We start from the raw sequence: 17,864 nt of genomic DNA, 5'->3' as shown, positions 1-17,864 counted from the left end.
CTAACCATGCTCCCTGTCATCATATAACCCTTGCACACTAAGTTGCCTCTGTCTGAAATATTTTTTGCCTAGTTGAATTTATTCTCAGTTCAAGAGGCAGTTCCTCAAGGAAGACTTTCTAGGCATTATTAATTCTATCAATTGGTTCCATAATACTATGTATCCACATCAATTTGTATTATAATGCAGGGATCATTTTGCATTGGTTTACTGTTATTATTTCTATATTACAGTGATTAAGTCTGTAAGCTCCATCCTATTGCCAGTGTTAGCTCAGTACCTGGCACAGAGTGGGCATGTAATAAATATTTATTTGAGAAATAAAGGAAGCAAATAAAGAAGTCTGAGAGAGAGGGAGGAATTAGGGAGAGAATGAAGAAATGAACACTCACATTTATGTTTCATTTCAGAATCACTAGAAACAGGTCAGCCCAACATGACACGGAAGTAGTCTACCTGAATTAATTCATTTATTCAACAAATATGTATTATTCATGATTAAAGTAATATACTTTTTTCTGATTATGAACATAATTTGGAAACCATGGAAAAATACTCAAAATATAAAAGAGAACAATTCACAGTCCAGTGATGAACTACTGTTAAAATAATTTGCCATGGTTCTTTCCAGGTTTTTTCAATGTATATATAGTATTTATATAAGTAGGATCATTCTGTATATAGACTTGCTTCTTTCTCTTAGCGATGCATGATGAACATTTTCCTGTGTGGTTCAGAATCCCTTGAACACATGGCATTTAAATTGCTAAAATGTATTCTATTGCAAGCATGTATGTGATTTAGACATCTTTCCACTCGTCAGATATTTAAGGCCAATTTGTCACTTCTGTAACTAACATATACATGCTTTGCAGGGCCCAGAGACAAATAGGGTAGTGCATGGACTTTTGTAGGAAGTGGATTTGGAGAAAACAGGAGGCAGCTTTTTCCAAGTGGCTAATATTTGCTTAAGGATTGCTGGGCCCGAAGCAGGTGTTCTCAGAATGTAACGTATTGTTAGTCATGGTAGAGAGGTTTTCGTCTCTCAGGTGTGAGCCCGGGCCGAAAGTGCCTGATGCCGGGGCGGGTCTGCCTCAATCGCACCTGACCGTCAAACCCTGGGGCGAGGAGCCCGTGAGGCTTTGGCTGGGACTAGGGTACTGCCCCCGTACAGATGCGGGGGCTCAGGCCACACGCCGCCACGTGCCAGGAGCAAGTCTCCACCCCCTCCATCTTCCCGCCACGCCCCTCACAATCTGCTCTCAGACGTTCTCGAAGGCTCTCCCCGCAGCTCCACCTCCAGGTGACCTCTGCAAGTCCTCCCGGCCCCCTGCAGTAGCCCCGCCCCTGGGCTTCGGGCTCCGCCCCCGAAATCCGGGCCCCGGGGCTGCTCCGCCCCGTGGGGGCGCTCGCGAAGCGCGGAGGCGGGGCCCTGCGCGATGACGTGAGCGGGCGTGCGCGGTGACGGCCCGCGTCCCTGTTACTCAGCGGAGGGGCCGAGGCCGGACGACGCGGCCCGGAGCGTGGAGCCGCGAGCAGCGCTGGGTAACGGCCACGGCGACCTCCAAGACGGCGCCGGTTCCCGCCGCCGGGCTTTCCTGTCGCCATTCGTTGCGCTGCCGGGTGAGTGCGGTCAGTGCCGCAGGGCCGGGGCGGCCGGCGGCCCCGCCGTGTTTGTTATTGTGCTCCCGCCACCGCCTCTCCTCAGCCTTGACCCCCTCCCGGGAGTGGGGGCGGGAGCGCGCGGCGGGCGGGGGGCGCGCGGCCGGCGGGGGCGGCGCGGGAACAATAGCAGCTGGGGTGGCGGGGGCCGGCCAGTGGGCGTGGGGCTGCTGGACCCAGGCGCGTCCCGGCTGACCCCCGCCCCAGCTCCGCCCGTGGGTCCTCGCGCGCCCTCCTCGCGCGGAGCGCGGGTCCCGCGTTCACGTCGGGAGGGGAAAATGGAGCGGGAGGTGGGTGGCAAGTTCTGAAACACTTCGACGAAGGTCCGGACGGAGGCGCCTAGGCGGCCCGCTCCGCCCCGGCTACCTCCTCCGGCGGCGGGCAGCCGCAGAGAGCGCTCCGGTGGCCCGGTCCCGACGCCTGCCCGACGCCCACGGGGACAGTGTTTTGTTTCTCGGTGGTTTCTTTGTGCTGATATTCTGGGCGAACGCAGGCGGCGGCGGCGAAAGAGGCTAGGGTGGCCTTCAGCTCCGGGCTGCGAGGAAGAACCCGGGCCCGTAGCTTGGGCAGGAGGTGTCCGTCAAGCTCGGCGCGAGCTTCAGTGGTCAGCGCGCATTTCTCTTGAGGGTCATTCGGTGGTGACCTTTTGACTTTTTCACCCCACCCTCCCTTCTCTTTGTCTTGGACTTGAGTTCCCAGTCCTTCGATGGGAGCCAAATCTGTTTTAAAGTACTGTGATGAACACTTTTCATTTTAATTTCTGAAAGTTTCCCGTCATATATTTACTGTGAATTTAACACGTTGACTGCATGGTAACAGACAATGTCCAGTGGTTACTATTTTTGCCTCTGCAATTCAGTGATCTTTACAGTAGAATTCTGGTCTGTCAGTCCATTGTGTTTTGAGATAAGCATCTAGCAAGTACTTCCTTGGTAATTAGAACATCTGTTTATTTCATTCATTCATTCAGCAACTGTTCAGTGTTGTACCCAGATGAGAGTTTGAGGGTAAAGAGAAATATCCTTTAATGGAAGAAGATACTTTGACTGAAATATAATAGATGTACCTTTAAATGAGACGATTGTATAAGTGATATGTGTTAAAGAAGGTATAGTTAATACTTTGGGTCATTTTACTATTTTTTACTAGTATATCTGGAACTTCTAGCGTAATGTTATACATGTTAGGAAGTAGAGTTAGAGTTGGTCTAAATGTACAACAGCTTTTATGTATTTCCTTACAGTCACTTGTAACGTTTACTTCAGAATCCCCTGCTGTGGGTTAAGCCTAGGAGGTCATATGCTGTCAGTTAACATGTTTAGTGCTGTATCTGACATAAGCAAGCAATCAAAATGTGCCTTCCTTGAGGACAGACCTGCCTTGCATCTGTGTCTCTAGCACCTAGCCTGGAATATAGTAAGTGTTCAATAAAAATCAGATTGATGAAAAGCTCTTTATAATCGATAATATCTAAACTGAAGCCTTAACAAAAAATGTTTAATGTTCTCTGTAAAGTTTTGGAAGCCTCCTGCAAACTGTCACTTCCAGATGGCTAAATGATCAGTTCATATATATTATCTGTCCCGACAGTAGGGGCTTTTGAATCACTTCAGTATTAATGTTTTTTTTCCTATCACTTCTAAACGATTGGCTATCCTAAAATTAAACCTTGTCTAAAATATTTTTTTAGTATGTGTGTGTGTCTGTGTGTGATATGTATGCACACACAGACACACACAGAGTGATATTTCAACAGGGTCTAAAATGATTGCATTTATCCTTTTGTGAATATTACTTGAAAAGTTTCTGAGTACTCCTTTTTATTTTTATTTATTTATTTTTTAAGATGTTGGGGGTAGGAGTTTATTAATTTATTTATTTTTGCTGTGTTGGGTCTTCGTTTCTGTGCGAGGGCTTTCTCTAGTTGTGGCAAGCGGGGGCCACTCACTATCACGTCCTTTCTTGTTTTTTTTTTTGTGTGTGTGTTGATCGTACTTTATTTTTTTTAACATCTTTATTGGGGTATAATTGCTTTACAATGGTGTGTTAGTTTCTGCTTTATAACAAAGTGAATCAGTTATACATATGTTCCCATATCTCTTCCCTCTTGCGTCTCCCTCCCTCCCACCCTCCCTATCCCACCCCTCTAGGTGGTCACAAAGCACCGAGCTGATCTCCCTGTGCTATGCGGCTGCTTCCCACTAGCTATCTACCTTACGTTTGGTAGTGTTTATATGTCCATGCCTCTCTCTTGCTTTGTCACAGCTCACCCTTCCCCCTCCCCATATCCTCAAGTCTGTTGAGCTATTTGTAATGAGGTGGATAGACCTAGAGTCTGTCATACAGAGTGAAGTAAATCAGAAAGAGAAAGACAAATACCGTATGCTAACACATATATATGGAATTTAAGAAAAAAAAAAATGTCATGAAGAACCTAGGGGTAAGACAGGAATAAAGACACAGACCTACTAGAGAGCGGCCTCTCTTGTTGTGGAGCACAGGCTCCAGACGCGCAGGCTCAGTAGTTGTGGCTCACGGGCTTAGTTGCTCCTCGGCATGTGGGATCCTCCCAGACCAGGGCACGAACCCGTGTCCCCTGCATTAGCAGGCAGATTCTCAACCACTGTGCCACCAGGGAAGCCCTGAATACTCCTTTTTAAGTGGATAAGTTAGAACAAAGGAAACACATTGCCTAAAAGTTTTTTTTTTTAAGTTTTATTAGAAATGTTTAATTTTAAATTCTTCCTTGTACTAATACTATTGGTGAGGCATATGGGCCTAAAACTCAAAATAATATTAATTTATCTATATTACATCTCTTTCCCACTTAATACGTTTTAGCATTTGCTTTGGATATGAAAGAATTTGAGATGAGCTTATTATTCTCTGATTTAGAGTACAAATAAAGAAATAAAATGGTACTTTGTTAAGATAAGGGATGAAAGTCTTGAGATACTAAACTTTACTGCTTTACCTATGTCAGATTCCAGTAAGGGTTACTGATACAAATCCTCACTGTCAGGCTATACATGTGTCAAACCATAGTTTTTTTTTTTTGCTTTGTTTTATAAATTCTGTTGGTTTTAAAAAATAACAGCTTTTTCAGTAAACCCCATACTTATTAGCAGTCACTCCCCATCTCACTCTACATTAGCTTTAAAGGAAGAGATAGCACTGATTCTGTTAGTAAGTATATTCCAGTAATGAATTTGAAAAGGGCTCCCTTTAAGTGTCCTGGCAGAGTAGGAAACTATATCCTTCGTATTCCTTTATATCCTGGGAGAAAGGCCAGTTGGAAAGAAATTAGTTTAAGAATGAATTCTACCAAAATTAATGAAGTTATAATCTTAACTGTTTGCTCAATACCTAATATTATGGAAATAACCTTGTGATGATACTCAATGCTCAGTGAAACAACTTGAAGTAATTTATTACATGACTAGTCACAAACTTCCTAGTGGTAATTAAGAGCTTGTTTAATAGATGCCCGATTCTTCATGTCTTTGTCAGTGAGTTGAGTTTTGACATATTTGAGTCATCTAGATAATTGAGATGCTTTGTCGCATGTGTATAAAATAATGTCTGATACTTAGATGCCAGCTGTCTAGAGGTCTCTGGTCAAGTCAGTGGTATGGATAGTAGTCTTTTCTGATTCATGTAGTTCAAGGAAGTCATTATAGCTACATAACTTTAGATATATGTCATTTGCCTATATCTGTGAGCTATGAAGCTTATTGTTTTAGTCATGAGTTCTTTACATGAACATTTACAGCTCTGTCTTCTTGCTCTAATGCAGATTAACTTGAGTTTTGATTTCAGAAATGAGTTCTGAGTCAATAAACTTTACTACGTAAAAGGTGACAGGAGTATTAAAATAAGCTATCCTATCAATCAGGGAAGTAGGTGGAAATAGACCTGTCCAGGAATCAGACCTAGGTTCACTTCTCAGTTCTGTCATCTGGACTTTGTCATCAGCAAGCTCTAGAGTTGTGGACAAGTGGCTAGAAGTGTAAACTGAGGCTGTTGGAACTCTTTTTTTTTTTTTAATAGAAGGGTTGTTCCTCAGATAGGTGGTTCTTCAGAAAATATATGGGGACAAAAAGAGTCCTTCTTGGGTGATACCAGAATGCCATGTCAAGAATAGCAATGAGGGCTTCCCTGGTGGCGCAGTGGTTGAGAGTCCGCCTGCCGATGCAAGGGACATGGGTTCGTGCCCCAGTCCGGGAAGATCCCACATGCTGCGGAGCGGCTGGGCCCGTGAGCCATGGCCGCTGAGCCTGCGCATCCGGAGCCTGTGCTCCGCAATGGGAGAGGCCACAACAGTGAGAGGCCCGCGTACCGCAAAAAAAAAAAAAAAAAAAAGAATAGCAATGAAAATTAGACCTTTGTGATTACAAAAGGAAACAGAAACAGAGAAAATTATTGAATCAAATATTTTCTGTAATATCTAGTCTTAAAAATCAAATAAAAAGCTTTTACTCATTCCACAGCACCGTGCTTACTAATGAGACTTCGTGCTTTCAGAGACTTAGTGGAAAATGTGAAAGTGAAGAGTTTATTAGCCTTAAGCTTATGGTCAGGGATAAACTTAAGGCATATCTAAACAGTGAATTTATGTTCTTTTAAAAGATTATGAGAGGGCTTTTCACAAATGAACACAAGCCTACCCCAAGTCTCTGGGCAGGCTAAATTTTATTGAAACTCAATTTTTAAAATTATATGTGGGTGTGAATGTGTATAAGGCCTTTTAGAGAACTTATTAACTGCCATTCTTTTTCAGGGTGTTGGGTTGTATGACAATACAGCAAATATAGTGTAAATATATGCCTACGTCTCCTCTTACCCTTTGTAAATGCATCAGGTTTGGTTAAAATCTGCCAATTCTTTAGAAAGTTAAGGTGCCCAAACTTAATAGTGGCTGCTAGCATGGATGTTACAGAGTCAGCCCTGAGTTACAATCCATGCTCCAAATTTAATTAACTGTATGGCGTAGGCTAGTTCAGGTTTTGTAACATCTTTCAGCCTGTTTTATTATCTGTCAAATGAAAATAATAATAGCACATAGTCTCATAGGGCTATGAGGATTAAATTAGGTACTGCAGCCACAGTACCTGGAACACTAGATTTAAGTATTAAGGAAATTTTAGCTACTATTATCACTAATTATTTTTAACTTGGAACAAATGCAAAATGCCAAGTAAATTTAAAACCAATTTGATGTACAGTATACATTCAAATTCTCCAGAATATACCAGTTTTTTTTCCCCTCTGCATCTCTGGGGGTTTATTTAAAATTTGATTGTGTCATCTAATCTGAATTGACTGAAATGATTTAACATTTGGATCAGTAATCCTCTCTGCTTTAAAATTTGGAAATGTTCCCAAAGGAATATTAAAGGGAAAATTTGCCACATTCTCTAACACAAAGTTTTGCCACGTTTACCTCTCCCACTGCAGAGAATTGCTTAAGCTTTCGTAGGTTTATTTTGACAGATCTCTAAAGGAATGGGAATCCAGGAGCTGTGAACACTGTTCATCTTTTAAATTTTTTTTTTTTTTTTTTTTGCGGTACCCGGGCCTCTCACTGTTGTGGCCTCTCCCGTTGCGGAGCACAGGCTCCGGACGCGCAGGCTCAGCGGCCATAGCTCACGGGCCCAGCCGGTCCACGGCATGTGGGATCTTCCCGGACCAGGGCACGAACCCGTGTCCCCTGCATCGGCAGGCGGACTCTCAACCACTGCGCCACCAGGGAAGCCCCATCTTTTAAATTTAATCTTACTGAAATCTTTGACTCTGTGTGAAAATTGCAGATTTGTGGAGATTGGGTAATCACAACAGTTCATTAACCATTTTTTAGAGGTTATTAAGTAGCATCTGGAAATATTATCTTTCTTTTCTATGTTTTTCTCAGTTTTCTGTGTAGTATTTCTGTGGTTATATTGGTACATCAAATTTCTTGCTCCTTCTTGCAGGCAGCAACTATGAGATGATGCTGGGTTTGCACAGGCAGCATTTATTGAGAAGCCACTCTATACCAAACCAGGTATTAAGTGATGTAGGGGCCACAGGAAGTCGAAGTCAGTCTCTATGTTCAATGAGTATAACTTGACGGGAGACAAGAACAAACATAAGTGCCATTTATGTCCTAATACAAGAAAGTATTGTTAGGCATTTCATTGGGAATTTCTTAGGCATCAGGCCTGAGAGCTGGATGTTGGGGCATTTGGGGACTTTTGAACCATACATCTCTAGCCCTGCCTTTTAAAATATACTGACTAGATAAACCACAAAAAGCGAGATGTCTTCTCTCTTGATTTCTGGTTAAAGTTGAGAGTGTGGTACAGATTAGTCAAAATCTAAATCAGAAGAAAAGGCAAAGCTTATAGTCACCTCATCCATTTTGGAACACAACAGGACATCAAAATAAGTAAATGAAAAGTATGAAGATAGGGAGTAGAAAAGATGCTAGTCAAATGTTAACTGGAGTCCTCCAACTCAACTGTATTGAAGCTCTGAAGACTGAAGGTTACATTTATGGTAGGAGTACTTTCTTTCTTTTTTTTTTTTTTTTTTTTTTTGTGGTGCGCGGGCCTCTCAGTGTTGTGGCCTCTCCCGTTGTGGAGCACAGGCTCCGGACGCACAGGCTCAGCGGCCATGGCGCACGGGCCCAGCCGCTCCGCGGCATGTGGGATCTTCCCGGACTGGGGCACGAACCCGTGTCCCCTGCAACGGCAGGCGAACTCTCAACCACTGCGCCAGCAGGGAAGCCCAGATTTATGGTAGGAGTACTTTCTTAAGCCTTTCTCTGATATTGAGAAGTGTGGGCTTCACTGCTTCCTGTTGCTGGGAGACCTGAGCCCCATCATATTTCTGGGGACACTAGAAAAGAAAAACAGTCAAGCACACCTGCCTTGCTTGGCATGAGGCATCAAAAACATCAGGAGATTGCTATTTCCTAAAAGCTATTAATGAGAGTGGAAACCCACCATTCCCTGCCTTGCTCCTGAGAGGGTGATTCCCTCTCAAATGCCATTTGGGTCAACCAAAAGTGAGACAAAGGAAAACCACCACTGTATAGATCTCCCTGTGACTTCAGGGTCACTTTTCAGTCAAAACAAAAACCAAAGCATCTGGCTTTGTCTGTTACTGTTGAGAATTTAGAAGTCTTAGTGATTTTAGTTTATTTACATTTTATTTATCTTTTGACTAAGTAGTATAATCACTTTGATTCAGAATTCCAAAGATTTAAGTAGATATACAGTAAAAAGTTTCCTTTCCACCATGTGCAGTCCAGCCACCCCATTCCCTTGCGTGGAAACAGTGTTAGGTTTCCTGTGAATCCTTCCAAAGATCGTTTATGTGTGTGCAGATAAATATACAGGTATATAATTCCTTTCCAAAACCTTTGGTCCAGATGTATTTCAGAATTAAGGTTTGGGGTTTTTTTGGGGGGGGGGGCGGTGAGGGAGGACTGTGAAAAGGTAATACAGTGTGTCTGCTATATTATCCAAAATCCCTAGTGGGAGGTAGTGTAGCATCCCATAATCAAACACATTAATATTTCTGAATTGAAAGCATAAATAGTACAGTAAGGATAAATAAAAATTATAAATAGTCTTATGGAATTTTTGGTCAGGCTTGACACCAAATAGGTTTGTACTAAACTTATAAGAAGCTTGTATTTCTCAGAGGTTTATGGATTTCGGAATTGCCAGTGAGGGATTATGTATCTTACATGTATACGTCCTCTGCCTCCCCCATTTTTTATGTAAGATGCATACCATGCACATACCCTTCACCTTTTGTTTTTAACTTAACTGTCTAGCTTATAGGTGATTTTCTTATTAGTCCTATCAGTACATAAACATCATGCTTATCCTTTTTTTTTTTTAACACCTTCATGGTATACCATTTTTCTTAGCTTGGGCTGCTATAACAAAATACCATAGACTGGGTGGTTTAAAGAACTGACATTTATTTCTCACAGTTCTAGAGGCTGGGAAGTTCAAGATCAAGGTGCCAAGAGATTTGGTTCCTGGTGAGGACTCTTCCTGGCTTTCAGATGTCACCTTCTCACTGTGTCCTCACATGAAGAAGGAGTGCTCTACTCTCTCTTCCTCGTTTTACAACACTAATCCCATTATGGGGGCCCCATCCTCATGACCTGATTGATTGACCTTGTAAACCTGATTACCTAGGTTATTACCTAGGGGTTAGGGCTTCAACGTAAGAATTTGGGGAAGATTCAAAAATTCAGTCAGTAACACCATCATACAGGCCATACAGGTCATCATACATCATACAGGTCATCGTACATCATACAGGTTACAGGTGTAACATATATTTAGGTAGTCCTTTTTTGAGGTACATTTAGGTTGTTTTCAGTCTTTAGCTATCAAAAGCCATGGTGCCGTGGATTACCTTGTGCATACATAATTTCACACTTGTATAGACATGTGTGGGATACACCTCCAGAAGTGGAATTGCTAGGTCAGAGTGTATGTGCATTTATAATTTTGATAGATATTACCGAAGGGCCATCTGTAGAGGTTGTTTCACTTCTACACATTCCACCAGCCCTGTGTGAGGATGCCTGCTTCTTTCCTCATTGCCAGTATGAGTGAGGTTAAACATCTTTCGTCTTTTAAGGACTATTGGTATTTTTATTGTGAACTATCTATATCCTTGCCTATTTTTTAATTGCTTTGTTACTCATTCTCTTAGATTTGTAGGATTCTTTTTTTTTTAATTTTATTTATTTATTTTTGGCTGTGTTGGATCTTTGTTGCTGCATGTGGGCTTTCTCTAGTTGAGGCGAGCGGGGGCTGCTCTTCATTGCGGTGCGCGGGCTTCTCAATGCAGTGGCTTCCCTTGTTGCGGAGCACGGGCTCTAGGCATGTGGCCTTCAGTAGTTGTGGCTTGCGGGCTCTAGAGTGCAGGCTCAGTAGTTGTGGCACACAGGCTTAGTTGCTCCGCTGCATGTGGGATCTTCCCAGACCAGGGCTCGAACCTGTGTCCCCTACATTGGCAGGCGGATTCTTAACCACTGTGCCACCAGGGAAGCCCTGTAGGATTTATTTTTATAGGGAAATAGCTCTGTGCTATTTTTTGGAAATATTTTTTCCAATTTACCATTTGCCTTTTAAATTTGCTTATGATGGTTTTGTCATGCTGTTGTTTTTGTTTTTTTTCCTTAGTAGTTAAGCTTACCAGTCTTTACTGACTTCTAAATTATATGCCATGGTTAGCAAGTCTTTCCCTAATTCCAGATTATATGAAAATTTGCAAATGTTATTTCTCTAATACGTCTATGAAGTGGAACAGAGATGTGGTTTGGTAGGTAAGAAAAATATGCGGTCCAGTTAGTAAAAAGGAGAATATGCAGGAAAGGAGATGGAGAGCACAAATAGAGAGGTTGGCCTTTGTAAGAGAGAGGTCTTCCATCAGATAGGAGGGAATGCAAAAAAGCTGTGTGTTCTTCCAAGGGAATTTGGTGGCTGGAAGATGAAGGCTTATCCTCTTGGCTTTCATCTTCTCTCATGGTTTCTGTTTTCTCACTGAGATTGGTATGGCCAGAGGAGGATGGGAGTCTTTGAATTAGTTTGCTAAGAAGTATTGATTATTCATTTAATGGTTAGAAGTCTTGAATTTAAAGTGATATCAGTGAGCCTGGTTTTGAGATTACCCTCCCCCCCAGCATTATTTATGTGGTTAGATACAAGCACAGGTAAGGCAGATGGTTCAATTCCTCTGGAGTGAGGTTTTGCCAGGTGTCACAGTTCTCTCGAGAAACGAAATCAGTAGGAGATATAATTGTATGTATGTGTATATGAAGAAATTTCAAGGCATTTGCTTACACATTTATGGGGGCTGACAAGTCAGAAATCTGTAGGGTAGGCTGGCAAGAATCCCTTGGACAGGAGCTGATGCTGCAGTCTTGAAGCAAAATTTTGTCTTCCTTAGGAAAACCTCAGTTGTGCTCTTAAGACCTTTCAGCTAGTGGATGAGGTGCACCAACATTATTGAGGGTAATCAACTTAAAGTCAACTGTGGACTTTAACCACATCTACAGTACCTTCACAGCAACACTTACATTAGTGTTTGATTGAATAACAGGACTGTAGCCCAGCCAAGTTGACACATAAAACTAGGTCAGTATGAAAGAGTGGAATTCTGCCGTTTGCAGCAGCGTGGATGGACCTAGAGAATATTGTGCTAGTGAAATAAGTCAGAAAGAGGAAGTCAAATACTGTATGATATCACTTATATGTGGAATCTAAAAAGGAAAACAAATGAATGTCTATAGCAAAACAGAAACAGACTTACAGATATAGAAAACAAATTAGTGGTTACCAGTAGGGGGAAGGAAGGGAGGAAGGGTATGATAGGGGTATGGAATTTAAGAGATTAAAAACTACTATGTGTAAAATAGGTAAGCAACAAGGATATATTGTATAGCACAGGGAATTATATCCATTGTCTTGTAATAACCTTTAATGGAGTATGATCTGTAAAAATTCTGAGTCACTGTGCTGTACACCTGAAACTAATATTATATTGTAAATTAACTGTACTTCAATATAACATTTTTTTAATTAAGAACATTTTTTTTAAATGAAAAGGAAGAGGGAAATGAGGGCTTTTAGAGGGAGTGCTTATAGAGGAGTGGTGATGAATCATGAAATCTAACATGGACAAGAAAGGAGGTGAAGTCAGGATGCATAGTAAGGAAGTGGTAGCATCAATGTATTGGAAATTTCAATTAGAATTGTTGCGGGTAGTGGTCAGATGAAGCAAGAGAACTAGAAGGATTGAATGTGGTGGTCAGAGTGGGATGCTTGAAATAGAGATTTGACAGTTATAATAGTTTCTGGCAATGATAATGTCCAGGGTAGCCTTGGGATGGGCTGCTGAGGTGGAATAGAGGGAAAAGAGGAGACCAAAGAATTAAAGGGGCTGAAGTATTAAAGGGGTCAGTCAGTCTGCATGAATGGTAAAGTCAGCAAATGGTGAGAGGAGTAAGGGTACATACTATGAACCAGTTGCTGACGTCCTAAATCAATGGGAGAATTGGAGGGAAGGTAGATGATGAGAAGGAATAGTAAAGGTAGTATAAATTGGCTGCTTGCTGGTCACAAATTAGGAATTTCAGAAGGTCCAGTAAAGGATTTGGGGGGTGGGGGATGAGGAATTGGGTAAAATGGAGGATATACAGCAGTGTGACAATGACAGTTCGGGGAATAATAGATGACCAGGAAGAGTAGGACTTTTTCTGGGATGTGAGATGTGATGGTATGAATCCTGCTACTAGGTAGGAGAAGGTGGCCATCAGTTCAACTGTTAGATGACTCTGTGGCGGTGTTTTTTAAATTGCCAGTATTGACCCATTTGTGGGTCATAGAAGGAATCTAAGAGATCACAACTAGTGTTGTATTTTTAAATGAAATGCAATAGAAAATGTCAGTGTGTATCACAAGTAATAAGGGACTAAGATAAGAATTTTTAAACATCTTTATTGAGATTTCATTCACATGTCATTACAGTTCACCTATACTTCAAGTATGCAGTTCACAGTCTTTCTCATATATTCATGAAGTAATGCAATCACCACAATCTAATTTTAGAACATTTTTGTCGCTCCTGAAAGAAACTCCATGCTTATTCGCAGTCATTTTCCATTCCTGCGTGTGCACATGTACACACCCACACTCCCTGCCCCAGTCCCAAGTAACTACTTATCTTCTGCTTTCTGTCTCTATAATAAATTTGCCTATTCTGGACATTATGTAGCATGTAGTCTTTTGTGACTGCTTATTTCACTTAGCATAATGTTTTCAGGGTTCATTCATCTTGTAGCATGTATCAGTACTTCATTACTTTCTATAGTCTAATAGTATTACTTTGTACAGATACATCACATTTTATTTATCCTCTCCTCAGTTGATGGGCATTTGGCTGTAATAAGTAATACTATCATGGGGACTTCCCTGGTGGTCCAGTGGTGAAGAATCTGCCTTCCAATGCAGGGGGACACAGGTTCGATCCCTGGTCGGAGAACTAAGATCCCACGTGCTGTGGAGCAACTAAGCCCACGTGCCTCAACTAGAGAGACCAAATGCTTCAAACTACAGAGACCACACACCCTGGAGCCCACGTGTCACAACTAGAGAGAAGCCCGCGCACTGCAACAAAAGATCCCACATGCCGCAATGAAGATCCCATGTGCCGCAACTAAGACCAGACGTGGCCAAGAGTAAAATAAATAAATAAATAAATTTTAAAAATAGTACTTAAATAAGCAATATTATCGTGAACATTCACGCACAAGTTTCTGTGTGATGTATGTTTTCAGTCCTCTTGGTTATATCACTAGAATGGGACGGGTAATTCCATGTTTAACACTTGGAGGAACTGCCAAACTGTTTTTCAGGGTGGCTGCACCATTTTACATTCCCACCAGTAAGGTATGAAGGTTCCAGTTTCTCTACATCCTGTTAATGCTTGTTATTGTCTGTCTTTTGATACGGCCATCCTTAATGGATATGAAATGATATCTCATTTGGTTTTGATTCCCATTTCTCTGATGGGTAATGATGTAGATCATGTTTTCATGTACTTTGTATATCCTGGGAGAAGTGTTCATTCAGACCTTTGTTCATTTTAAAAATTGGGTTATTTATCTTTTTATTAAGTTGTAAGTGTTCTTTATGTAGTCTAGATACAAGTTCCTTATCAGACAGGTGAGTCACAAATATCTTCTGTTTTGGTGGTTGTCTTTTCAGTTTCTTGATGTTATCATTTACAGCATAAAATATTTTAATTTTATTGAAATCCAATTTATACATTTTTTCTTTGTTGCTTGTGCTTTTGGTGTTGTATCTTAGAAACCACTGCCTAACTCAAGGTAATAAAGATCACTCCTGTGTCTTCTTCAAAGAGTTTTATAGTTTTAGCTCTTATGTCTGTGATTCATTTTGAGTTAATTTGTATGTGATGTGAGGAAAGAATCAGACTTCATTCTTTGGCATATGGATGTGTAGTTGTCCCAGCACTATTTGTTGAAAATACGGTTGACCCTTGAACAACATGGGTTTGAACTGCACTGGTCCACTTACGTGTAGATTTTTTCGATAAATATGTAACCCTACAAGATACAGGGTTGGATGAATCCAAGGATGCGGTGTGGATAAAAAGAGCTGACTGTAAAGTTATACCTAGATTTTCAACTGCATGGTGGGGGTTCAAGGGTCAACTATACTGTGCTTTCTTATTAATGTCTTATCATTCTTGTTTAAAAAAATTTTTTTTCTGGACTCTCAGTTTTATTCCATTAATCTGTATGTCTATCTTTACGTCAGTCTTGCTTATTTACTATAGCTAAGAATTGTTTTATGAAATTTGTGTTTCAGTTGAGTGTACTTACATATAGATATATACAGAGGTGTATATGTAACGGGTTGTGATGTAAAATGCTTGAAAATCTCTGATTTGAGCTTGTGGCTCCCTGCAGCAGTTCACTCTCTGGTGGCAGTTTAGTGGGATGTGCCCCCTCTTGGGGAATGTACCAATAGGGCAGGTTAGAGGGCCTGTCTGTGGGCACATGAATTCCTTTTAGATTGGAAGACTGATTTTTTTTTTACTTTAGTAGGCATTGTGTTCTTTTTTGATGTATGTGGACCAAAGGAGGGTTTAGAACAACTGTGGGAATTCCTAAAGAATTAATCAGATGAATTTAAGGATTAGGAAATGAAGTATGATTTGAAATTTTGAAGTTAGCAAGCAGGGTTTTGTACAGGGCCAGTCTTTCATGGCCCACAGTGAAAAAAAATTATTTTAATATATTAGGCATGTCTGTATTGGATAACTTTATTATCTTGATCCTGTGTGTTTTCCTGCAGGCTATTGTAAGTTTTTTTTTTTTTTTTTTGCGGTACGCAGGCCTCTCACTGCTGTGGCCTCTCCCATTGCGGAGCACAGGCTCCGGACGTGCAGGCTCAGCGGCCATGGCTTACAGGCCCAGCCGCTCCACGGAATGTGGGATCTTCCCGGACTGGGGTACGAACCCGCGTCCCCTGCATCAGCAGGCGGACTCTCAACCACTGTGCCACCAGGGAAGCCCTATTGTAAGTTTTTATCATGTTGTCTTAGTCTCCTCCTTTTTATTAAGACATTATATGTAAAAAATTATAGAGGTAATTTAAGGATCATCTTAATCCAGAGACAAAAATGTTTCAAAGCTTGGCACTCCAGAGTCTGCCAAGGCTGGTCTATTTTATTTTTTCTTTAATCCTAGGATATTACCCTTCGGGGTCCCAACATAAAACCAGGGGTGTTATCAGCCCCGTATTTCCCTACCCCCATACTTTGTTGGTTCCTTACCTCTAATGTTTAACACCCGCTCTGTGCCAGCCTTGTAGATCTGTGAAAAGTTCAGCTCGGCTTGTCAGCCACCTTTATGGGATGGACAGATGCCCCTTGAGAAAATGGCCACCACGTGTCTGGCTCACCTCTGAAGATTTTCTTGCTGTCCCCGATCTTAGCCTCCATACTTTTTTTTTTACTGCCTTTTTAGCACTGTGATGCCTTCAAAGAGGTATTTATGTTTGTTTTTCTAATTTTGCCTGGGGGAAGGGGATGTCCAGTTTTTCTCTTTGCTCTCAGTAGGAGAGCTGGTCTAAATTACCTAGTTCACCATTAAAAGGGAAAGCAATTTGTTAGCATAATGAAGCCTTATCTCATAAAATTCCCTATTTGAAATTCTATTGTATGTGGTTTTAGTTTTTTCTCAGGGTGAGAGGTTGGGTACCAGTATTCTTACATATACAATATATATTCATTATATATATATTATAGCAGTTATTAGAGAAATGAAATAGGATTAAGAGTAGAAAAGGGGGGAAACAATTGGCAGAGAAAATAATATTGCAAAGTTTGGGAGAAAGATAAGGCAACATTTTCATGTCTATCAGGAATGAGAAAGGGCAGTCACACATAAAAAGAACTGACATACTTATTGGCATGATATTGTCATAGTTATAAGGCTGTAGAATCCTAGATAGTGTGGAGGAGGCAACGAGAAGTATTTACTCAGTTATGTTGAGTAAAATTTTAAAATTTGTTCCGCAGAGAAATCCCAGGATAGCCTTCTAAGTCATTAAATGTGGAGGGGTTGACTTTGGGGCTGGACTTAATGGTTGTGCCTTATAGCATTATATACTAGCACAGCCACTAGTATAGTAAGGCATTGCAGAGAGAACTTAATTCTATGAAACCCATTATTAATATGATATATGAAATGTTGCTGATTTTGATTTAGTGTGCTATCTTCATATGTATTTATGTACGTAAATTAACTAACGGTCTTCATGAGTTCATTTATGTTCTTTTTTCTCCAACTCATTTGTATATTTCTGAAATTTCAGAATTACAAAAGTTTTCTGTCACTCTTCAACCACTGTAATTGAAAAGCAAAGTATCTCTTTTGTAGTCCCTTTTTTCTTCTGAAAAAAATACGAGATACTGGAGGTGTTCAGTCTTAGATGTTTTTATCGGTAGAGTTTTGGTTGATATTTTAAACTTTAGAATAGGAATTGTTTCTTAAACTGATTCTATCTCTTTCATGCCCCTACTTTGCTAATGTTCATGCAGTGTATGTGTCATAGGAGACTGGTTTAAAATCCACGTTTGTTACACCTGCCATAGAATCTGCTCTTACTATCTTCTGGTGGTTTACAACTGATCACTTAATCACCTTTTTTTTTTTTTTTTTATGACTGTATTCTTCCACACCTCCCAGCTTTTATTAAGGATGTTCAAACATAAAGAGAAATTGAAAGAATAGGACAGTGAACACCTGTATATTGCCACTTGCATACAGTTAACACTTCGTTATATTTATTTCTCTCTTAATAGAGACTTTTTTTTTTTGCTGTATTTGACCCCTAAAGCATCTCCTAAAATTAACACATTCTCTTACAAATGTCATATTTGGCGGGGGGGAACCCTTAATATTTAGTCTGTATTCAAGTTTTTCTAGTTGTCCATTTGTAGTGGGTTTTCTCGAGCCAGAATTCAATCAAAGTTCATGTATTACATTTGATTGTTGTTACTTTAGTCACTTTTAACTTACTACAGTTGTCCCCACCTCCACTTTTCTCCCCCATGATATTGGCATCTGGAAGAGATCAGACCAATCGTTTTAT

The 17,864-nt window shown here is 40.9% G+C and overlaps 1 protein-coding gene across 4 annotated transcripts in view; it reads left to right on the top strand.

The window, feature by feature from the left end:
* The first annotated feature begins 1,467 nt into the window (after positions 1-1,467).
* MAPK8 (mitogen-activated protein kinase 8) overlaps positions 1,468-17,864 on the top strand; it is a 104,224-nt gene continuing 87,827 nt past the window's right edge. For all 4 annotated transcript variants that reach the window (XR_009559387.1, XM_030847662.2, XM_030847661.2 and 1 more), the window contains exon 1: positions 1,468-1,623. The gene's annotated coding sequence lies outside the window, so the exon portion shown is untranslated. The remainder of the gene's footprint in view (positions 1,624-17,864) is intronic.

This window comes from Globicephala melas, chromosome 16, assembly GCF_963455315.2.
Source record: "Globicephala melas chromosome 16, mGloMel1.2, whole genome shotgun sequence".
Taxonomy (NCBI): Eukaryota; Metazoa; Chordata; class Mammalia; order Artiodactyla; family Delphinidae; genus Globicephala; species Globicephala melas.
The sequence above is the reverse complement of the archived record's forward strand: the minus strand, read 5'-3'. Positions and strand labels throughout refer to the sequence as shown.